Genomic DNA, 25,600 nt, shown 5'->3' with positions numbered 1-25,600 from the left:
AACTTCCTCACAGAAATGTGTTAGTTGTTTGTCACGCTCTCTCCTTTCTGACACTCTCGGCTCTGTTGAGTCTCAATCTCCCCGCACGCTGCCTGACTTTTCCCAGAGGGGGGAAACAAATAACAAAACAAAAAGGCCCCGTTCTCCTCTAATGTGTGTCTGCCTACCTCCTGGGAGACGGGAACAAAGAGCTCTGACTCACAATTCACCACTCCGGCTTCCTTTCAACTGTCACCCCATTTAGTCTGCGAGCGCGGCTCTGATGGTTAAATGTTGGACGTGAGTGCCGGCTTTCTGACAGTTCTGTGGCGGTTGTGGTTTCTCTCATTCCCCTCTCGCTCTGGCCTTAGCGACCCTGCTGCCTTTAAAGTTACTGCGGATGAAATGATGGAGGGGAGAGGAACACACACTGCGCCAAGTGTGTGTGCATTTTTAGTGGTTTCCTCTTCAGTATGTTGGTATTTTTTGCAAGTTTGATTATGCCATCATGCAGTCAGAATCAATGACAGATACAGAGGCATGAATGCAGATGACTGGAAATCTTGGCAGCAGTCGAATGTCATCTGGATCGACTGTCATGCAAGACAGATGCTGCTTTATACGTCAAGGGTGAAGAAGTCAGTTTCAGAGACTATAAAAACGTTTAATAAAGTTCCGAGTTTGTACATGTGCTCGCTCAAGATTTATTGGCAACGTGAAATATGGAAAGAATCGGAGGCCAACCCCATGAGTCATTTTTATAGATCTTCCTCATTCCTATAGTGAGTCACACAGGATCAAATTTGAACTTTATCATTTTTATGAGGTAAAGTAGGTTATCGATTTGCATAGTAAAAGAAACAAAATATTATGACACCAGTTTCCCGGCTGTTTGTTCTTCTAAGTTCTGTGTGATCCATTTCAGAACAATATGCGTGTCATATAATTTCAGACAGCTGCCTATACATGCAAAAATCAATGCAGACAAAGCAGTCATGGTGGCATGCCATCCAAAAGCCCTAGTGCTCCACCACTGTGGTGGTACTGTAGATCTCCATAATTTCCTTGATTCCTTGATCTGTGCCCATCTGCGTATCTGATGGCTCGCCTGCAGTCTGTCTCCGTCATTTGTTCCAGCATGTCCCCGCTAAGTCTCTGTTGCACTCTGGGAACACGGACCACAGGAACCCCCCGGGGGGATTGAAGTCCTTTACGCTGCTGTGAGTACATTTTAGGTAGTTGGAGGTCAAAGGGAGCGACGGGGATGGAAGAGCGGCATAGAGAGAAACAGACGCAGGAACATGGAGGAAACAGAATTGTAGAGAACGAGGGGGGGGGGGGCGACGCAGGGGAGGTAGAAGATGCATTTTAGTGGAAACATGTTTTAGTATGAGCCTGAAATCCTTCTGAACAAACCATAATTGGAAAAATATGAAGGGGAAATGGTAGATTTAGCAATAAGAGGCTTTTTGTTCTTCTTTCACAAAACGCAGCTCCTTCAAATCCCGGGGACCGTGTTTGCCTCCTATTAGGAAGTTAATGCAAACATTGCATTGACTGGGACGTCTTCCCATTCTCTGAAGTGTTTTACACACACACACCAGCAAACAATGTTTTCGTCACAACTGCTACGCTTTGATGCAGAATCAGTAAAACTAGACGGAGCTGAAAGCGCTTTTTGCGCAAAGTCGTTTTTATGACATTTGTAGGATTAGATTGAAGTCTGAATATCATTTAAAGTTGTTGAATTGTCCTTTTGAGGAGCTGAAATCTATATTCTCTCTTTCATAAAAGTTACTAGTGAGGATGGTTTGTGTTCCTTACAAATACTGAGACACACTACACGGCAGCAGCGTCATTTACTTAAATTTCGTCAAATTATTTAAAAGAATTAACTTGAAAGTCTGTGATGACTGAAACCAGGTTTGATTCCATCTTCCTCTAAGTACTGGTTACTCACCAAGCCATTAACATGACATGACCTCTCCTGCTTCTCTTCCCATTTTTTCCCCCCAGCACTCACTGGATTGTGTGCGACAGAAGCCGCTTTCCTCCAGCCTGCGTTTCTTTTTTCGAGGCCAAACTGTTTGATGAGACTCCTGCTCAGCTTCTGACACATTAAATCACTCGGTGCCTGCCACTCTCCCCGCAGAAAACCTTTCTCTCTCAATGCACGACTGATTTACACAGCAGGGGTCATTAAATGTGCAACCAAAGAGACACTTATGAGGCTGTAAAGCCACCTCATTGTAAGTGTTCGCCCTAATGGCTTCCAAATGGCCGGGCCTCATCTGCCTATGATTTTCAAATCAATTTATTACATGTAAACACAGCGCAGGGCCAGCTGAGCATGAAACCCCATCTCTCTGTGATGTGATGCTTCATCAGTGAGAGGCTGAGGAAGGAGCCACAGCAGAGGGGAGGTGTGATGGAGTGAACGTGTGATCAGGTTAAGTGGAAAAATCTTAAAGATGTTTACTTAAAAGCTGAGTGTAGTTCTAATGTGCATGGGGAGTGGGGCCATCAGTTTTCCCCTGTGTGCGTGTGGACACTGTGATTGCTCAAGAATTTGTGGTAATTTAGATCTGTTGGAAATGAATAGCACCCTCTTGAGTTCTTGACCTGTGGTGGCATAACAACACATAAAACACATTCCTCCTCGTCCCCCGCTGATCAACGCTTCCAAGAAAAACACAAGAAAGAAGAGCGGTGCGAGCGAGCTGCGAAATATTTGAAAAATCTGGAACGAAGTGCACTGAACAAGTTGGTTAGTCATCACGAGTGCACAAGCACCATTTCGTGAGAAACACTGATTTGCTTTTTTGTTTGTTTGCAAGAATCCAGAAGTCCTGATGGAGGGGAACGCATATGTGATATGTGATCTGGTAGTATACATTACTCTGGTAGGATACACCATATTGATAATATATATCATATTTATATATTATGTCTGTGTGTATGTATGTATGTATGTATGTACATACATATTGTGTATATGATATAGTTATAAATACATATATTATCACTACATAACTACCACTGCATTATTATTAGTGTGCAGGATGTGTACTATTATTATTATTACTTTTCTTATCACTATTCTTCTATTCTATTATTATTAACATTATTATTATTATTAACAAAATCATCATTTAGTGAGTATGCTATCACCACCTTTATTTATACCACGACTTCCTTTGCACGACTTCCTGCTGCTGCTGTGACAATTTAATTTCCCTCCGGGATCAATAAAGATTTCTATCTATCTATCTTATCCATCTTAACTGTTTTATCTAATCTCATCTATGTTATCTTTCTGTATCCAAGCAAAATAATGAATGTAGCATCATCAAGAGTTCTTTTGTTGAGTTATAAATGTCACACGTAATTCTAATACTCACTCCTCTGCAGCTAAATGCTCCACTACATGTCACCAGTGAGCCGCTGTCTGCTTCCTCAGTGCAGCAGATGTGGCCGGTGGCTTGAAAAGACACTGACGAGCAGGTGAGACTGAACCACAACAGTGAGGCCGTGGGCTGTGAAATGAAAACAACAAGCTGAACGCTGCATTAAAGCTGAAAACAGTTGAGGCGACGGGTCAAGTCAGGTGGTAATTGTCTGTGGGTTTATTAGCACAAGTGGCACCTTTCACATGACGCATTATATATATTTTTTTACCATTGTTATTACAAAGACATTGACCAGAACATCCTTTATACAATATTTGAATATTGCATGAACATGCATCTGCACATCCCTGATCAAACGGGTGTTATGGATTAAACAAACCGCACAGATTACAATTTTTCACACACGCACACACCCCTCCCCGCTCAATGGCCTTTCACACACATGATTTGCCTGTGTCTCCAGTGTGCAGTGCAGCAGGTCAGGTATCAGACTGCAGGTGACAGGGTTAAACCTGCAGCTCCTGCCACGGCTCCTCCCCTCCCCGCTCCAACCTGCGTGCCTGGGGGCAGAGAGGGCGGCTCGGGGACGACTCATGCCGTGCCAGAGATTCACACCGGCAATTTAAGCTGTCAGTGCGCTCATGAATCACCTGGCTAAGGCATCATTACTCGAGAAGATTTATTGGAAACACATAGGCCAAATTTTCATACTAAAGCAGCAAGTGGAAGAGCCCCCGAGGGCCTCAGGGGGTAGGTTGAGAAGATGTGGGAAAGAAAAGTAGGGGGCTAGAAAATGGGCTGCTGAAGAATATAAAGCTATATAGAAAAAGACAAGATGGTGTGAAGGTAACACGTTAGCAGGTCATTTTTATCCAATCAGCTTAAAGGCCTCTAAGCGCCAATATTAGGATTTTTACTCATGAAGTTGATGCTGAAATATTTACTGGAAACTGATCTCAATTTGAAACTTGGAATTAGTGTCGCAATCAGTCGTCATAGTTGCTATGGCTGCAACATTTGAGTAATATTCTCAGCCACTTGTTCTGTGTTCTGCACATGCTGTTCTGGCTCAGGAAATGAAGTGAATGTGTTTTTACTGTGTTTTTACCCCCAGTATGGAAACCCCAAAAAAATCTACAGAGAGAGAGATGGATTAAGACATGATGGAGTTGGTCTTTCTTTTTGTCCTCTGTGTCAGAACATATTAGTCTTTGTGCATATGTGTGCATGTGTGCAAAATACTTTCCATTGTTTTTCTCGAACCAGCTTTTGCAATAGGAATGTTGTGCGTAAGTAAAACGGCAGTGGCTGCAAATCATCTGTCCAGGATGATGTGTGTATGTGAGTGAGTTTGTAAAATCTCTGTAAGAACGCAGAGTAAGTGCACTGTCTTATTTACTCCGACACGTTTGATGAATGGCTGCAGTATAACATTTTTGCATGAAGCACAAAGACAAGGATTTGCTCAAAGACATAATTTAGATTTTTCAGTATTTTGCTGCACTCTTTTTTTTTTACCACGCTGCAGATTTAAGATTCCAGTTGCACTTCTGTAACTTTGATGCTGCGTTTGTGGCTCTAGATTATTTTTGTTTCTTGCCAGCCGGCTGCAGGATGAATTGTAAAAAAAAATACTGAAGCACATCTTATAATTATAATTGGACATGTATTTATAGTCAAAGTAAGAAAAAACATTAAGATGAAAAAGGGACGACGACAGGAGAGAAAGTGAACAGCAAGACCTGTAACATCACACGCAGATAAACGCACACCTCCTCCACAGAAATGACAGACTTTAAACCTCAGAACCAGTCTGAGCACCTCCCGATCGCTCCCACGAGAATCACTATTTAGGCGGCGTGTTAATGAGTTCCATTTAATTCCACCTCTCAAATGTCCAAGAGCCTGAAAAGTCGCGCCGCAATTACCTGTCAACCATCTGACAGCACCACCTCCCAACGTCCTGCGTCTGTCTCACACCGTTAATTAACTCCCCGACACTTTCAAAACACAACCTGTTACACCCGCATTGTGTGCCACCAACAAGCTCTCAGCTGACGAGTCCTCAGACTGATTCATTTTTCGTTCCAGGATCTTGGACGTGTTCCAGTTTGCTGACTGTACTTTAATGAAGATAACATCTATGAACAACATTTAACAGAGAATTGTAACTCTCTTCATGTAAGGACGTTTATTTGCATACGATTTCTCTGTGGTTCTCACGGCAGGGTTATGCCAATGCATGGGCAACAGCTTAAGAAGGAACCGCTGAACTTCTTATAGAGAATATAAACTAAAAACAAAGTGATTAACTGCTATTACAGTAAGTTTACCAATAATACATGAAGGGGAGTATGAACTGACCTTAAAAATAAAGAGTTACGAAAACACCAAAGCCCATAAAGAAAGCAATTTATAAACCAACCACTAACAGCAGCAACACACACACACACACACAGAGCAAATCCAATACCCCTTGGTCAATACACTTGGCAGTAAGACGTTAAGTAGAGATAGGGAGAGACAGGCCTGTCTGGTCTCTCTTTCTGGAAACATTGGCCTCTCATTATTTCGCAGGATGCTGAGGGGTTTGATCCCTGTGGCTCTTCTGAATTAATTTAGACACATGTTGGACCCTGAGGACCTGGAAACCCCTGAAGGGACATTGCTTCATGACACTGCTAAACCGTGCGTTGGCCTTACACAAAGACGAGAGAGCGGCTGGAGAGATGATTTGGCAAAGGAGCGATTGAATAAACTGACGAAAAGGGAGAGACATTGAGGAAAGAAAGGTATTAAGTAAAACCATGTAATCAATTAAAAGAGGTAAAATGACAGAAGAGACGTGCTGTGCCCTGCGGGGGGGTTTACTGAAGTAGCAGCGAGGGTGTCATGGCAGACCCTGACATCCTGACCTCGGGGCCTTTGCCTTTTCCAGTCGCTCCTCAGCTCAGCGACCTGACAGAAGCAGCAAGTGCTCCATCCCACTGCCCCATTAGCCAAAGGGCCTCATGGGATCTACGGTGCATAATTCAGCATTTCATGTGCACTAGAATAGCCTAACTCTGCGTGGTGTTTTCTATGATGTCAGCACAGGGTACTGAAGCGGACATTCTGCGGAGTACTTGGGTTGAGACGTGCTGCACTAAATCATTGAAATTCCCCTCTCCCTCCATTTAGTCTTCTTACTCTCGATGCTTCCAAGTTTCTAATTACAACGGCAGTCACAAATTCTTATTGTTTTTTATCTTGTTATGCTCCTGGGCTTATTAACCGACACTGAGTCTTGCCGTTGTGCTGTACCAGGTTTACTTACAGGCCCCAACATACACAGAGTGCTTTGTTTGCAGATAGAAAATAAGCCTTACCTGAATCCTTATAAGTTTTATGCATCTCCAGTGGGGCTGCCTCCCTCGGGCTGGTTGGTGGGACCCTACTGGCATCCTCCTGCAGAGTGCCAACAACACACTGACAGGTGGCAGTTTGACGATCGTTTCAGTTCATCTTCTAGATGTTAAATACAAACACAGATAATTAATGAAGCAAATGTTATTTATGACTTCAAGTGGCTAGAAAAATATAGAAGTCTAAGATTAAACCATGTTTTTGGACTTGATCACAGCCCAGTCATTATTATGCATAATATTTCAAAGAACTGTCAGACCTGGTATTAACATCTGTCCTGAGGGATCCGACCACAAGTGGACACCTTTAAGTACGTGTACGAATGTGTCTCCACATCATGAAACTGCTTGTGATATTTTATGTGTCAGCCAGTGTTACTGTTGTTGTTGTGGTCACAAACAAATAAATGTATGGGTTCTAAGAAGTGTAACAAATACTTTAAGTTCATTATGAAGCTGTTGCAGGTCAGAGGACATCAGTGGAGTAGGCCGTCCTTCAATGGAGCCCAGAACGTATTTCCTTTCACATTGCGAATAGAACCAGACCACCTCTGAATGTGGTCCGGCCCATCGAATCTCCAATGCATCTTCAGGGCATCTTGGGAGTGTCCTATACTTATAGAGCGGTCCACTTAATGATTGGATCACCCAAGACATACTAATACCAGATCTAAACTGGGCCAAAGTTAAATAAGAGAGGGCCAACAATTGAACCCTGGGGAACTCCACAGCTCACACTGTGTCGTCAGATAAGACAGAGGAATTCCCTTCTGTAGGATAGGACTTAGATTATTGTCAGTGTCCAATTTAGATTATTAGAAAATTAGATATATTTCTACCTGATATTCAAATGTAGTTATCTTCAACAGAAAATCCAATGGATGCATTTTGAGTTGACTCTCTGCCGGATACAGTGACATGGATTTGAAAGTATTTCTGCATAAGTCAATTTATTTTATATATACTGGAGTCTTATATGTCAATGTTACAAGTCCTAAAAAGCGATTCTTTGTTAATAATCATCTCATAATCATCTAACTGGCCACATTTGATAAGCACATAGAAACTAGTGGATCACATGCACAAATAAACAAACTTACACATAAACACTCAAGACTTACCAAGGCAGCTTACACTCAGAGGTGATACTCTCTAAGAATAGTAGGTGGTCGTACTTTACAGTATTTGCAAGTCAGGCAGTTCCGTGTTAGTCATCAACCACATCAGTGCACTCATAATTTCTTCAAGACTGAGGACGAAACCCAAGCGTGAAAATCTTAAAATGGCATGACTTTGTCATCACAAGATCCTCTCCTTTCTGACATTTCCACATATTCCGTAGCAGACTTCTGAGAGAGCGAGCGAGCGATGGAGAGAGATGAGGCATGCCTGAGAATCAACACAGAGTGACATTTCAAAGCTGGCCCGCAGTGATCTGCCAGTGGATTCATCAGTGTCAGCCCCATGAAGCGCTCATCAAAGCAGCCGAACACAGAGGCTCACTAATCATGTCAACCCGCTGTAATGTCATCACCCATTAAAAAAAAAAAGTTAGTTTTAAACATCACCCTCTTGTAATTATAATTCCTCTGGGCAGACTTATGTTCTGTGTCTCAATTTTTTTTATGTTAGCGTCACCACATTGATTAAAAAAATCCTATTTCTTCTGACAATATTATACTTTATATGCTGTCTTTTGTTCATTATTTACCACATGTGATTTTTGCCTGTAGAAAACAAGTAAATTAGAAATAAACAACACACTTTTCTAATGATTAAATTAGACTAATTTATCCTTTACAAGTCTCCGACAGATATGGTTTCTGTATCTGCAGCTCGGCTATTAACCACATTCAGTTGCATTTCTGTCAAGCTTCATCTGATTTACAGTTAAATGGTGATACTAACTTAAATAATCACCACATTCTCACCTGCGCTGTTGGTCCTCGCTGACAGCCTCGCAGCGATAGCAATGCTTGTCCGCCTGCAGGGCTGAATGTTGACCTTGTCAAAGCCGCTGAAAGGTGTGAGACGGATGATTGGTGGTGCAGCTCTCTCAGAAGAACTGTGAGGAGACGTTGGGTCCGTGCTATCTCACGGCTAAATCTGGGCATTTGCATGTAATGGTGCAAAGCTGCAGAGTTCAATTGTCCGTTGGAGCGTTGGTGCTGGATTCGGGTATGTTTGATGTGTCATAAAGGCTGAACAAAACACTCGAGATGCCACGGATGTCTGTGGCCCTGTTAGTGCCTTGCATTTACATGTGTCTTGGGTAATCTGATCACCAGAGGACAGCTCTAAGTACAGGTGTGAGTGTGTCCGTGACACATTGAGGACACATGGAGATCCACTCGCTCAGACCACGTTCGGAGGTGGTCAGCGCCTCATAACGACACATCCCTTCACACACCACACTCAACTGGCATCCTTTGTTCGAGAAGAAGGATGTAATCAGTTGTGTTCTGAATTAGGGGCTTCGTCCACAACGTGCATCAAACACCTTGGTTGATTTAGTTTCCCTGGAACTGCCTTGATTTCTTCTTCTTTGAATTTGCGGCAGACAAAGCTCAGGAAATGTGTGGCTGCCTCCTGCAGGTTAAAAATAAGATCACATTTTGGTCTTTTTAAATGGAAACGATGCACATGTTGAGCAATATATATATATAGAGAGAGAGCGAAGGAAGTGAGATCCTATCAGATCTGAAACGTGCTAATGCCAGGTGTGAACTGACGCACATAGAGCTTTCCACTCAGGATTGGACACATGTTAAAGCCAGGTATGAACATGCCATAAGACGTAAGATCCTAACAGTAAATCATAGTAGATCATTGGTGTCAATCATTAGAGACGAAAAAGCTTCTTTTTGTTAATGAACTGTTTATAACAAGGTGTAAATCAAAGGCAATAAAGACAAACTGTCTGAAAGTGTTCTACTTTACCCCAAGTATGACCATTAAGAAAAACTATAGGTGCTTTTCAGAATACCCTTCCTTGTACAGTCCACATTTTGATCAAGACAAGTATAAGGTGTCTACTACAGTAGGGTGACTACAGCGATCTTAGAGACCTTAGTTTGAAAGACCTTACGAGAGCTGTTTTCAGACAGGAACTCCAGACTTTCCCTGACGAACACCGCAGCAGGAGATTCTCCGCTCAGATGCGTTCAGGTGAGGGGTTGAGCAGATCATGTGGTTTTGTTTAAAACACATCCACACCAGCATCTTCCACTATCACATCTTCCTTTATGTCCTCTTGTCCGTGTGGCTCCTCTGTTTCATCCTGAGATGTTAGCATTCTTTCAGTTTTACGTCATTTATTAGAAATGTCATCAATGCGCCCACTCGCTCATGGTGAATCATCCAGAGGACCCCCTGCTGTGTTCCCACATGGACTCATTCAGACATTCTGCTGGAGTTTTTTACCAGGGGGCTGGAAGAAGAATCTCCGGAAAAAGTCCGAATCCTCTGGCTCTGACATTTGCATTTCTCACATACAGCCCCTCCGGAGTTAAGTGCATGTCTCCAAGCAGCTCAGTTTTTTGGCCTGTGGCAGAATCTCCAGAATCTTCTCGCCGATAACTAATGAGACACAGTAACACCCTCTTATTTTTGTTTATGAAAAAATTACAACATCACCTTTCAGGTTCCTTTGCAATCATGATGATGATGATGATGATGATGATGACTCACTAAAACAATAACAGTTAAAGAAAAAAAGCTTTCATGTTTCAGGTGAAGTGCAATGGAAGTGTTGTGGTATCTGGCTTTCATAGTTGTGTAATAATTAATCTTCACCAATGAAAATTGAGCAGTGGCTTTATTCCGATAAAAGAAAAGACAGGCGTGCACAGGGTATTTACTGTCCCTTTTAACTGCTCTGCTTGTCTAGTTTTAACATGTTGCTCTCGCTCTCTCTCTCTCTCTCTCTCTCTCTCTCTCTCTCTCTCTCTCTCTCTCTCTCCGTACTGAAGAATGTGACTCCCGCTGCTGAATCCTGCGCTGGTTAATTGCTGTAAGTGAATAAGTCATAGATGGCAGCAGCAGGCCCTTGGGGCGCAGATCGTTTTCATCCTTCCTCGGCCTCGCCGCCCTGCTCAGGTTTTGGCTCTTAACCAGCCCGGCTCATTTTCAGTGGGAATCGTCTGACTTAGCTCACCACTGTACTCCGTCAACAGCTGTTACACTAACCTGCTGCCTTTGTAATTAAAAGAGATACAGTCGAATCACAACAGCGTTAGCGCTGCCTGCACGGACACATTTGGTCGTGAGCGAACATCCTGTACCTGTGAGTGAAGGACGCACCACTGATTGGTGAAAAGAGTGTTTATTGTCTCGTGATGACTCAAATTTCACACGTCTGGGAAATTATTATCCTTTATGATGTTCTTACTTGCTGCCAGTATACAAAGATTGTAAAAAAAAGTAGCAACAACAAGTAATGCAGCTAAGATTTCTGTTAAAGCCTTTTCGTTAATTTAATGGTCTAAGCAGTATAATATTTATCATGGTATCCCAGGTGAGACGTTGGTTTTCTTACAGATTCTTGGCCTTGGTGTAACAACATTTCAATGTGAAAAACACAAAGAAGAATTTCCTCAGGTCATGAGTTAAATTACTAAACGATACAACCTTCTTCCCATTGTGTAAATCATATCGTTGGTGTGTTTGTTAATTGAAATATGTCTCAGGTAGTATTTTAAATTCACACAAATTCAGCTCGAGTAGAAATTGTATTCTTTAATTTGTTTTGTTTCTCTTTATTTGTCTCCTCTCTTGCTGTAAACTTGTCTTCTGTCATCACTCCCGGTATTTACCTCCCTCTCATTGATCAGTTAACTCCTGGTGTGTTTACATACAACATAAAGTCTTCCAACAGCTTCACAAATTTTAGTGGTCACTGCTAACCACACAGTCAATAAATCCGTTGTCAGTTGTTCAGCGAGTCGTGCGGACCTGCCGAGCTCTTCCTGGTTCGCTATGGGGCCACGCTGCCAATCACTCAGAGAGATAAGGAGGCTCCGGCTGGGATTCTCACAGAGATCCAACTTATGGTAAATGTCTCCTGCCGACACTGAGCATCCACATTGTCGACCTGTCAGTCACTTCCTAGTTACGCCCTGGCCAGTCACGCGATGGCTCACAGCCCAACTGAACCTTATGAAGCTCATGGTGCTTTGTCTTGCAGACGTCTTGTAGTCACAGGAATTGTGAAATCAGGGTGAAATAAAAACAGGACTTTAAATCGGACTAATGTACAGCATATATTTAATAAAAACCCACCATCTAAACATCCAAAACACAGAGAATGAGCCCGACAGCCTGAATGTTATATAGCTATTCAACAGGTCATTTAGTCGTAATTTAAGCAATGTTTGCAGCGGTTTGGTCTTTGTTAACCCTCCTGCCCCGGGGCGCTTTCCCTCTGTGATGCCTGTCAAGTTGTTTATGGTAAACAAAACCTGAAAGGGATTGTATCTGGCCACGGTGCATTCGTTTGACAATGCTGATTAGATGTGACATTAAAAAAAGGAGAAGACAAAAGAACAGTACCGCGAGAGCATCTCCACGGAAAAAAGAAATGTGTCGTTATCTCCCATTGGTTTGTGCGTCTATGAGTGAACTCTCTCCCCTCCTACCCCCCACTTCACCGCCAGTTTTGGACAGATACAACTGCTGCAAGAGCAAACCTAAAACAGCGACCAGCCAAAGTGTGCGTATAGGAGACCTTTGTTTTCTTGCACAGTGCCGTCTTTCTTGTGCTTTGCTTTTTTTAATTTTCAAATTATGTATTTAAATTTCAAAGCAATCTCTACCAGATGAGCATTTGCTCATGACAAGCCATGCATGAAGACAAAGAAAGTGGCTGATTTCAATTGTGTTCTGTCATTTCTTGTTTTGGTTTGGTTTGCTGGTGGACGGAGGTGGGGGGGGGGGGCCATATTGCACAGAGTTAGCATCACATGAAAGGCAGATTATTTCTTTCTTTCCAGCGTGCACGTCATCCTTCAAATCCAGAGTGTTACAGACACAGAGGGATGCACATGGTCTGCATAAAATTAATCTTGCATCCACTCACAGTGTCGCAGCTGCTGACCATGCAGGATGGGAGCGCCTGGGAGGGAGCCGTCTCTTTATTGTGTTTCTACTGTGAATAAATCCTCTTCCTATATATGGCCTAATAACAGAGCAGGTTCTGCAGGTGAAGCCCTCGGGGGGGAGAGGAGAGGGAGAGCAGGACCGAGCTAAATACAGCAGTAAAGTGTCATAAAATCAACTTCATTCACCGGAATTTACTACAACTGACTGATATAGTTTTTCCACTTGTCATAATCAAGTATCAACACGAGGACATCACATGTTTTGTTTCTAGCGTCTGCAGAAAATATTTCAGTTTTTATTAAATGCAAATTATGAATAAAGCGGGAATGCAAAGGTGTTGCACACGTCTGTAATTAAATCGGGTTCAGTTGAATCCACCTCGAGAATTGCAGACACAATAATTAGCGCAGAACGTGAGAGAGCTGTCAGGTTCCAAAGGCCTGCTTTTGCCTCTGAGCACTAAGAGAAAGTATGAGGTAAGAAGAGCTCTTAAGTTACCACATGGTATTAGACATGGAGCGAGCAGGTCCCTCAGGTCGGAGTCTCCACTTTGTCCTGTAGCTGACGGCTTTTGCAACGGGAAGGAATTCTGCGCATTTACAGGATGAGGCTGGGATGAGTTTACCTGCGGCCTGTCGTCAATGGATGCAGGAATAAACGTGGACTCTACACTGTCTATTGTATTTAAGGCCTCCGCCCCAACCCCCGTCTCTCACACACACACACACACACACACGCAGGTAAGCTGAAATATCGGTGGCCGGTCAGGTCCTGCGTAATTAAAGGAGATGCTGATCTTTGTGACCTCACCACACCCAACACTTAGCCTGGCATGTTGTCTGCATATAGAGGCCCTGCCCAGCCATGTATACATGACAATAGAGGGGGTCACAAAGCCAGCAGAGAGGGCCGCTGTTTTTGTGTCTGTGTGGTGGAGAAAAAGAAAGAAAGAAAGAAAGAAAGAAAGACAGACTATGCAGGTTCCTCTCTGCAGCTTTTCACCTCGTCGTGCGCCGCTGGTTTGAACCTGCTGTGCACCTGGAATTCCACACCAGCTTTGGTTGTCAGTCTTGTTTTTAAATCATTAGTGTTCTTTTGAGATGCCTCACACTTATTTAAAAAGTCAAAAACTTACACTGGGCTGTTTATTCTCCGTATTTACACAAAATACCTTCTGAAATTGTGGGGCGATAAATGTATGACTCCAAAAATATCCTTTATTACAATTATCATAATTCTCTTGTTTTATTCAACCTGCAAAGTTGACATCAATTTTCTCAAAAGTTGGTATTTGAACACTTTATTCCAATTGCGAACACCAGAGGGCTCTCTTTCTCTCCGAGTTGATAGCTCATGGGCATCACTGCTGGAAATAGGACATGGGGGCTAATGTGAAATGGTGAGGAAAGATACTTGTAAATAATCATATATTTATAAAAGACATAAATCCAAATACTGTCTATTAATTAATTTGCACTGAATTAGATCTAAATTGAGATGAGGTGTGATAGTGAAAACTGAACTCCACATGAGCTGGTCAGCAACTTGTATATCAGTTCAGTGATTAAGTGTGTGTGTGTGTGTGTGTGTGTGTGTGTGTGTGTGTGTGTATGGCCTGTGTGTCCGCTCAGAGCCTTTTCCCAGCAGCCCTGTGGGTGGTGCATTGACGAAACTTTCTAATTTCTTGAGGGGGCAGATCCGTGCACAGAGCTCTGCTTTAATAATAAACTTTACCACAGTCACAAACTGCCGCACCGTTGGATTAGTGACGCTGCAAATCACAGCCAGCAGTTTGAAGATGTGACATGCGAGCCAGGTTATCTCTGGTAATTGCCATCAGTGTAACCATATTCACACGATGTGAGGTGTATGCGTCATGTCAGCACTTTGTCCACTTCAAAGTTTCTTCCCTCCACCTTTGATTTACTGTCGCTAAACTGTGTGTTGAATAGAAATAAACACTCTACTGCTTCTTCGGAAAACTCCTGATTTGATTCCTGTCATTCCCATTTACTTAGTGTCACTGATGGAGCTGTCAATATTAATCGAGTCACTTTTGACAGTTGCAAATGTGCAATTCAATCAAAACAGGTTGGAACCGACTATTATTTAAATCTGAGTGGCATCTGGTGATATGACCTTTAACAGAAGTCTCATGTAAACTATGCAGAAGTGGATCAGCTTTAAAAACCTGCTGCTTCCATATCCAATGCATTTTGCAGGTTGAAACTTAAAAATAGACAACAATGAATTAAATAAAACTCTCTTCTCTTTGCTTGTTTGTCCGTAACTGTATTTGATGCAATTTACAACTTCTTGAAACTTGCAGTGTTCTTCTATTGAGTGATTGACATTTTGCTATGGGTGCATTTATCTTCCTTACCCCATCAGAAGCGTTGTACTTGTTCTGCTTCGTTCGACATTATACGTAAATGACAATTTGACCAAGCTTGTAACTCACCAACAACAGCTAAAGATCCATGCAGCAGAGAGGCTGTAAAAAAATGGACTAATCAGTGTTTGCTGTTCCACTGAGCAGCACAGCGAGCAGACAAGAGCAGCCAGTTGCCAAGCAGAGAATCCTACACGCAGCCAGGCAGCCAGTGTGAGCTCTGCGGGCCCTCGGGGCTCCCCGCCGCAGCGTTAGGGTAGGTTACACACCTTGCCTGTTTGTAATTCCCACTGACAGCGCTGGCGCTCGGGGGCCAGACCTGTAACCCTGAGCGCAGCCTTCACTAACAGGCCCCGAGAACACAGGAAAACCCACAAACTCCAGCCCAGGTTGTGTCTCGTGCTTTTCCTGGGCTCGCTCGTTCCACCTCTCTCCTCCCCGCCGTCTCCCTCACTCTCCCTTCATATATCACGGTTAAATGACCCTCGGTTCAACCTCTTCCTGTCCACTGGCCATTTTTCAGATCGCTCCCCACTGCTTGTGTTTATCAACAACGCTGCGTCACATAGTTCCCTCTGTTGCCCCAAACCCTGCCGCAGCCACCAGACCAAAATGACCCGAGATCGTATACTTCTTAGCGCTGAGAGCTAAATTTAGTTCACCTGGGAACTACACACACACAGTTTAACCGCAACATAAAAAGAACGGTAACTGGTTTTAATATTGTGGGAGACTGGTGAATATCCATGACTTGTTTTGAGAGAGTTCAGTCTGAACCATCGATAATGTGATTTAAAACATACTCTTTAGTTTCATTACGGCTCCACATGATCAAGAAATACCCTGATCTGCCAGAACATTGAAACCAGTAACTGGATTTAAGTATCCAAACCTGTAGCAGGTTTTTGAAACATTAAAAGCAGTTAGTGGTTTTGATGTTGTGGCAGATCGCTGAATGTTTCTATGGAGGAGATTAATAGTTTTGTTGAATTAAGCAGTTTCTCTGAACACCAGGATGAGACCACTCGGTGTAACCTGAGCCTCCGTGTTCTAAATATCTTTTTGAAGATGTTTCCATCACTTTGGAAATTATCCTCCCAGCCTCTACACCTGAATATCATTTTACATTACACAGTGGTATTATGTTATAATTAATGCCTTTTGTGATGAAAAGTGTGGAATGCATGTCCTCTAGGCAATCGTCTTGTCAGGGGACATGGATTTCTCTCTCTCTTTTTCTCTCTCTGTCTTTCTCTCCCTCTCTCTCTCTCTCTCTCTCTCTCTCTCTCTCTCTCTCTCTCTCTCTCTCGCTCTCCTACTATGCACCACGGTTGACCCCCTGCAGACCTCAGGGCGAGTACTTGACACTGCATCGCATGAGAATGCCGCCGCTTTTCCACCCTGATTAAAGCCACTGCCAGAGTGAGTCAGGGCCAGACTCGCTGTGTGTCTGCACCCTGCCCCTCTGCACTGAAAGCTCCCCTCCCTTCTTTCAAGAAACATCTAAAAGGGGTTAAGATATACTATCAGCCGGGCCGCCCAGTCAGGTTCACTCAGCAGAAACATGAGGAACTGTACTCAAGAGTGTTCCACGAGGAACCGGGGGAGCACCTGAGGGGCGAGAGAGGAATTCTTAATGTCACAAATGAATATGCAAATATCACTGAATGTCATAACACATGCTTTAGTCACCGCCTGATCCGAGAGCGGCCGGGACGCCAGGCAGCTATCGCTACACCAGTGATGCCCGAAGAACACAAGCTGCACCATTAACAAGTGAGAGATCGCAGCGTTCGGCCAGAGCCGTGCAGGTTCTGGCTCCACAAATGTCAAAGCAGGCATGGAGTGTCTGCTCTAACATTTTATACTTCAAAGAAGTAAGTAAAGAAAGAGAGGAATAGTTTGGAGAAGAGCAAAAAGAGTTCGAGACAAAGCGTTAAAGACAAGCAAGAAAAAGACAGAGACCTGGTGCAGCATATTCTTCCCCTCGAGAAGTAAGACTTTCACCCATGTCAAGAGCCTGTGGCGCAACAGATTCATCATCATCACCATCAGTGAATCCCCTGCGGACCCCTCTGTCCCATTTCCTACGATGCTGAACACAGGCCTTCCTGTTCCACTTCCTCTGTGGTAACAACTTTCAACCTGAGATGTGAAACAGCGCCAGTGAGTGACTGCAGAGCCGCGGTGTCGGAGATTGTGTAACGCCGACAGGTCTGAGCACCGCGTGCCGGGGACACACCTGCGCTGACTGGGTCCGAGGCTCCTGACAATCAACCGACGAGGCGTGTGACTGCCTAATTGCCGGTTTTAATATTGAACATTAAAATGCATTCTGTGGAAAATCAGTTGTAGTGAGTCACCGGAGTTGGGGTGCAGCCATTTTCTTTAAACTGCCAGAAAGCAATGGATTAAAATTGACAAGTCCAAATCATTACCCCATCCAAGGAGGTTACGTTTTCACTCCCCGTCCATTTGTTTGTTTGTTTTCTCAGCAGGATTATGTGAAGAATTCTCAAAAGATTTCCACAAAACCCGGTCGGGCGGATTCCAAAATTTTTTTTTTTTCACTTTCATAAACACTGACATTTCAAGACACTGGGCTTTTTTGTTTTTTGTTTTATTTGTTAGCTTTTTTTGACATTTTCACAAATTTCCCAGGGAAAGGGGGGGATCCCCTGCTGTGCTCTCACAGTGAATTCTCTGAAAGAAAGAAAGAGTTCAGTGCATGTCTGAAAGCAGCTCTAGTGAAAGACATGGTTTTAGCGAATAAATTATTGCTAAGTCGTGTTCCTGGTCACGCAGTTAAAAAGCTTGGTTAGGTAAATAGAGGACATTGATTGGATGTCTATTAATCTCTGGTCTACACGCTGACCCATCACCCCCCAGCTTCCGCTCACTTAACTATCCACTTAGCTAAATACAGGCACTTTACTTCCTGCGCCGTCCCTGGACACTGGCATTGGATGTGAATCACGAGGTGTCCGTGAATAGTCAGTCGCCCAACGTTGATATATTTTCGCCACTAGCGTTTTTACAGAGTTAATATAAAGATAATGTAGGTTCTGTTTGGCTTTTGAACAAACAATTATGCTGTTGTTGTTTTTTTTTTGTGAGGAGACTCTGTTCTTCCATTGTGTGACTCTTGGTTTTATTTATCTGAAAACATCATGTGCCCAAACAAATGTCTTTAAATACTCAACTTTCACCTAATTTAAACATTTTCAGACTCAAGAAATCCTTATGTAGTTTTTCATGCATATTTCATTTTTATTTAAGCTTTTTGTCGTCTCCAGCAGAATCGTGTGAATGAAATTGTGTTTCCTAACAGCCTGCTGTGATTGGTTGGCTCCGTTCGGGCCATTGTGTGTCAGAATGTCATCAGCTTTACCATAAAACGTTGCCGTGTTTGTTCCTCTTCAGTTGTGGTGGCAAAGTTTCCAAAAAAAAAAAAATCTTGTTGTGTCCTGAGCTGGCAATTTGTAAGAGCGTCTTTTTGTGGGAACGTTCAAGGGTTAATGAGAAAAGAAAGGAAATGAAGTGGGCATGTTTTCATTCTGTCTGTGTTGCAATATACACAGTTGCAGTGACAAACACACACACTCACACACACACTGACTCACAGAGACATACACACACACACATACACACACACACTCACACACTCACATGGATGGAAGTAATTAGACTAGAACAAAGCTGAAAAATTAAAGTGGGGAGGAAATGTTGAAAACACAAGTTTGGTAAATGACCTCATAAACACCCAGTTCCCTCTCTCTCTCTCTCTCTCTCCCTCTCTCGCTCCCCCCTCTCTCTCTCTCTCTCTTTCTCTCTCTCTCTCTCTCTCTCCCCTCTATCTCTCCCGCTGTCACTCTTTTACGGTGATTTCAGTTAGTTTTTCCTCCGTTTTGTTGTGAGATGTAAATGAAGGACATCAAAAGACTCCCCCTCCCTCCCCTCTTTCACTCCCCCCTTCTCTCTCTCTCTCTCTCTCTCTCTCTCTCTCTCTCTCTCTCCTCTCCGTCTCCCACTGTCAGTCCTGCTTGGCTGCTTACTCTCTTCATCTGGTCCTCATATGGGCTTCATTCCCCCCTACTGCAGTCCAGCCCAAAACTATTTCCTTTTTCAATTTCCAGGGGAAGTTGTTAAATGGTTTCTGAACCAAACAAGCCTCGTTTTTTTTTCTCTCCTCCCTGCCTCTTTTCTTTCTCGGCTACTTTTTCGTGCAGCAAACTCCTGCCGGGGCCCACAATCAGCCCTGTGTTGTTCGGTTCACTAATACTGAACTACCAAGCTGGAGGAGGAGAAATAAAGATTTCCACACTGAAATAATGACTCATACAGTGAAACTCCCCGTGAAGAATTTTATTCATGTCCGTAAATATATTTCAAAAAGGGACGTCAACATGAGTACAGACTTGTTACCGAAGTGAACTAGTTGGATCATCCTATGTCACACATATACTCGACCTCTTTGTCCCGAGCAGGCAGTCAGGCAGGAAGCCAAGCTGTAGCCATGGGGGCAGAGAAGCCTGCTCATCTGAAGGACAAACGCTAACCGGGCAGACTTTCCTCATCCCTCCATCCCTCTCCCTCCCTGCTCTCCGTCTGCTCTGTGCCCTCTAACCTCGCTACCAGTACGGAGAAGAGAGGAAGAGGGGATCTATAAATCCACCCCCTCCGCCGCGGCTCCTCTCCACCGCCACCCCCATTTGTCGGCGGCCTGGGCGAGGCGAGGCGAGGCTGGAGGTGGTGTGTAGCAGGTCTTCAGAGTAAGCTGTGATGACAGGTGTCACTGAGTCTCATGGGCGGACCTGTGACGAGTGTCCTGCTCACTTACAATCCTCACTTTGGCGCTTTTCACAAGTCACGAACTGATGAGTGCCAAAAGAGGTGGTACGAGGATTCATTCGCCCGATTTGTGTTCCCTTAATGCTGGAGTGTCTGTGTGCATGTGCGTGTGTGTGTGTGTGTGTGTGTGTGTGTGTGTGTGTGTGTGTGTGTTGTACACACAGGAACATGCAGGACCATGATGCAAAGCGTCTGAACGCCTCCATCCCCTGCACAGGAAAACGTAGATATTGGTATACATGTGCATGAATCCACACACAAACACACACCCTCCCTGCAGCCTGGCACCACACACACGCCGGCTGCCAAGCCAGTTTAGTGTAGTCCTGCTCTGTCTCAGGGCAGGGACACTGCAAACAAAGCCCGTAGCTGCTCCATGCAGTGGGTAAATTAGATGTGCCGCAGGAAAAGAGAGAAGAAACTCACAGGCACGTCTGTCTCATTTAACATGATGTACAAAAAGGGTTTTGTCGGGTGCAGAGAAGTTGTTCACACTCCTTAAAAGTCTCAGTCCGATGATAAATGACGACCAAACAAATTCAATTAGAGTAGTTTGTGTTTCTAAATGTATGTGGTCTGGTGTTGGATATTTAAAAAACGGCGTACAATCGGCTCTGTGAACCAAAAGAATCGTCACAAAAACAGCATTGCCTTGTTGTTGCCGCTGCTTTAAGTGCCAGACATTGCTTGTAATGTCATGTTGTGTTGTTGTCATGTGAGATCACAGGGTTTTCATGCCTTTTTTCACACTTAGCATGTGATGGGGGAAGGAGGAAGGACCAGATTCAGAAACAACAATCAACTTGTGCCCAAATTAAGTACGATTCATTTTTTTTTTACCACAGAGAATTGATGTGCAAAGTATTTTTGTTGAAGATTATGGCCGAGATGAGTATCAATGAATCCAACAGGGGCATGGACACGTTATTCCTTTTCTTAGCTTCAACTATTAATAGATAAATCAGCTGTTGAGGGCCAAGCTTCTTCTCTCGAGTCTCCGCAATTATGTGATCACAGCAGGGCAAGGGGCTAATACGGCCTGGGAGGAGAAGACATTCATCAGATCATGGCAAGCACTGCATTTCCATCTCACTAAGATCCCAGCAGGGATACACATACTCATGAAGCCCCTCTTTTGTACCTGGTGCAGGGGCCTCCCTGCCTTCTGTTATCCTGCAGCCTCAGTCTGCGCAGGCTAATGAGCGCAGGCCTGGTAGCTTCATTCTCCAGGAGGGCAGCTCCCATTCATCCACCGGCCATTCTGCGAAATCCCGCGTATTCACCGAAGGCCAAACCCGCAGTTTGTCGGCATACACACCTCCTCCTCCCTTGCTCCCTCGCCCCTGCATGTACTCATTCTCCCCAGTGTGGCACACAAACCCTCAAAGCCCCGTTCCACCTTTTCACACTGTGCCAGGCTCAAAGGGAGGCTGCTGGGGGGGTGGGGTGTAGAAATAGAGCTGTGTTTGTTTAAACTCGTCTTTAAAAAGCAAAAGGGGGAACTTGTTAAACGCAGGCCGGTGTGGCCCCGCCGCACACACCACGACATGAAGGAGCAGCGCTGCAGCTGAGAGGCTGCTGCTGCTGAAGGCCTTTAAGGTATCACTGCCACTCAGGCGCTTCAGAAAGCCACTTTAAATGACACCAGAGCTATTTAACACAACTGTCTGTGTGTGTGTGTGTGTGTGTCTGTTTGTGTGTGTCTGTTAGTGAGAGAGTATACTCAAGTGATGAGGTGAAATTAATGTTATTATTATTTTTATTATTATTATTATAAAAAGGTGAATAAATTGGGTTTTTAAATACTTTTCTTAATATTTTCCTTCTAAAATAATTGTAATAAAACATATTTAAACCTATTTCTTTTTTAGCTGTATTTGTTTCATCATATTTACATTGTTTTTCTCCATTTACAAATATTACATTATGAAGGCCTCGCTGCGAGTCAGAGCATCACATGGTCATGCAGGATCTTTATTTATTTGATAATCAAATGCACATTTCTGATGACTTATGAAGTGAAGTGAACCCAGTATTTTATGGCCTTTTACGTCTCAATCTGTGTTACATTTTCTTGCGGTCTCCAAGAATAACTGACTGTGAGTTAATACAGCCAGTGACATTTTCACCATTCACTGGGTGCAGTTAATTTATGTCTCTTTTCAAAATGCCAAGCAACTATTCACCACCATGTTTTACGTAATATCCGAGCAATAAAATTCTAATTTTGCCATTTTGGCTCCAGGTATTTTACATCAGGGCTCATTTTTATTTATTTATTTTTATTTTTATTTACATCTATACCTCTTTTTTTGTTCCTTGTTTTTTTTTCATTAGCCAAATGTAATCTCTAACTCAGTTTGACAGATTCACTGGAGGTATTCAATTTGATCCCATTTTCCTTCACTGGGAAATCTGGTCTTTGTGTTGACGCAGTCTATGAGAGTAAACATGTGCTAAGTCGTTTTGCATGTCTAATAACGGAATGTTTTCACGGTTGATTTTATGCAGAAAGACGCAGCCCTGTCCCGTTTGTCGCGCCTGGACCCTGTCACAGACTTGTCACTGCTTTGATCTAAAGCGCATCGTAGGAACCCCTCGAATTAGGTTAATTTGCACTAGTAATGAGGGTAGTTTTAATGTCTTAATGAGGCTGTTGACGGGGGTTCATTGTCTCCAAATAATCAATGACAAGCTGTGTGAGGAGAAAAGAAAGAAGGGATGAATAACTAAAGACTAGGGTCCTTATATGCATCTTATCTGCAGCCTTTTTAGCTTTAAATTTTATTTAAAATGTCGTGAAATTCAAGCTTTTGTAATAAATATATGTGGTTAAATATATACTGTTTTATTTTAAATTTCTATAGATATTTATTTTCTTTATTGTTGGTATTTAAAAGGATAAACTCAATATATATTTTCTTTTACAAAATATTAATCCTTGCAATAGGAGTAAATTCATGTTTAAATTTTTTTTCAGTTTTACCCTAACCTATAGAGTATGAGTAAATCATTTTGCTTGTACGCTGTCGTCTACACTAAATATCCCCATGCACGCTCAGGACGCTCAAGTAGGACATTTGCATTTATGCAGATTAAATTAATCTGTTGATCTCCGTGTCTGTCTAATGAAGAAGGCATCGTGGTGTGTGGATATGAATGTCTGTATGCATGAGGAGGACGGGTTAATTAGGGAAACTGTGCCTGGGCTCTCCTAAAAGGTCACACTTTGCCAAAGGCTTGAATACATTCTCCAGACTTGACGTTCCACAAAGTGACAAGTGCAATGACAGATTTTTTTTTTTTTTTTACTAGTCAAGCAAAAGAAAAAAAAAAAAAAAGCTATGATGGAAGATGTTAAGGGCTTCACTGGGTTAATTCTCTATACTTTATTTCTTCTAATTGTCCCTCTCATTAATACGTAGACCATGGAGAACTCAAGTCATTACTTTAATTCTTTCAGGCCTGATTATCTGCATTGTTAAAATATTCTATAATCTGCAGATTGGATGCCCTTAAAAATGATTACACATTACTATATCTGTGTTGAATAATATCCCATCGTTAATACTGCCGTCCTCCAATCACGACAATTTTTAAAAAACACAAGATCCTGTTTTTTCTTTTTCACACTCAACTCATCGCAAGACTTTAACACGAGTGTGAAAATATTTGTTCTGGCTTCATGTGTTCTTTGGCTGTCACTTCCCACTGCTGCTGCTGTGTATGATGGTTATTGCCTCTTGTCTCATCAGATTATTCAAATACCGCGCACCTGACAGGGCAGAGCCAGCGGCTGATATTCACACACAACCTGCACATATTTGCGTGGTTTCCTTCAGGAAAGCAGGAAGCGGCGGAAGCAACGGGAGTTAAGGTTGACACGACAAAATGAGATAGTGAATGTTCTCACACAAGTCCAAATATGTGTTAAATTGTTTTATTCCACTGTCCGTCACTGAGCCTCCTTTTTCCTGCAACATTAAAACCATCATCCCGCAATATATATCAACATCTTTCTGTTGCTTAATCTCTATCCAATCTATGTGTGCAACCCATTTTCTTCTTCCTGATCCCTCCTGACCACATTGTCCTCACAAACATTCACAAAAAAGATAGAAAACATCTTTCATGGTTTAATGTTTATTGCCACACAATTGCCTCTAAAGACCTTTGACAGAAACACAGACTTCTAAAAAATGTGGAGGAACAACTGTTTGGCCCAGAAAATGTTGATTTGTGTGTGATCTATTATTATTAACTATTATTAATATCTATTATCAGGTAGGACTTAGAGGCCTGTAATCTTCTTGAAACATCACATTTCTGCTTTTTTGGTAAATACAATTTTATAAAAAAATATTTTCCACATGCAAAAAACTCTACGGTACGTGACTTTATTTGTTTGCTTGGTTTTTTCAGATTTAAACATTTACTGCGGCCTCATAGTGTCAAACAAACACAAATTAAAAAGTTGTGCTCTCTGTCAAGGAGCTAAAATCTCCTGGATTTATGCGAGCTCCACTTTCCTCACAGCAGATTATGAGCTGTTGCTGGAGCAGTAAAAACACGTGTTGATTTGTAGATCAACACACTAAAATCTCCATTCAACATTGTTTGACGTGTTGAATGATGAGGTTTGCATCGGCTGCGCAGCATCAGTCACAGCACACAAACTCCACCATGTTCCTGATTAACAAGTTCACATGCAGGAGAAACACTGGGCGACGCATTTGTCTTTGTTTTTCATGCATAATCAAGAACAAACTGCGTCCTTGAATTACGTGTTCTCGGGGATACACACGAGAGCCACAAATCCAAGGAATCAAGTCCACAAATCTGCGAAAACACAAAAGCGTCCCCGTTTTGCCAAAACACTGCACTTCTGTTGTGAAGCTCATATCGTTTACTGTAAGTTGGTAAATAGCATGTGGTGAAAATTAGAGGCATCATACAAAACAGTACCAGCCAAACCACACAAGTGTTTCACTGTTTCTTCTGCCGCCCCTCTCTGATTCTCTCTTCCTCCCAGTTCCCTGCAACAAGCTGAATTTGCAGAAAACCCTTCAAAGCTCGTCTCGGTTAAACGTCGACCGGAGCGACTGATCGGTGTCTCTTTCACAGAGGGAAGCAAACAAACAGATTTCCGTCCGTCATTGTGGTGCGCAGCGGGATGAAAACAAGCAGGGCAGAGACTCAGAGGAGTTTGGAGCTTTGAGATTTGTGTTGGAGGACATTCACAGGCCTGATGGAGCTTTAACATACGTGAGCACATACTACCTGTATGACATGAATCTGTAAGTTACAGATGAAGTAGTAAGTTTTGTCAATGAAGCTGCTTTAAGAATATTGCTTTAGTACGGACATTTTTCTGAAATCTTCCGTAGGGGCTGTATATGACAACGCAAATGTCGGAGTCAGTTGCTTCGGACGTTCTCCAGAACTTTTCCTGCCAGACCCCAGGT

Source organism: Hippoglossus stenolepis, chromosome 3 (genome assembly GCF_022539355.2).
Source record: "Hippoglossus stenolepis isolate QCI-W04-F060 chromosome 3, HSTE1.2, whole genome shotgun sequence".
Lineage (NCBI taxonomy): Eukaryota > Metazoa > Chordata > Actinopteri > Pleuronectiformes > Pleuronectidae > Hippoglossus > Hippoglossus stenolepis.
The sequence above is the reverse complement of the archived record's forward strand: the minus strand, read 5'-3'. Positions refer to the sequence as shown.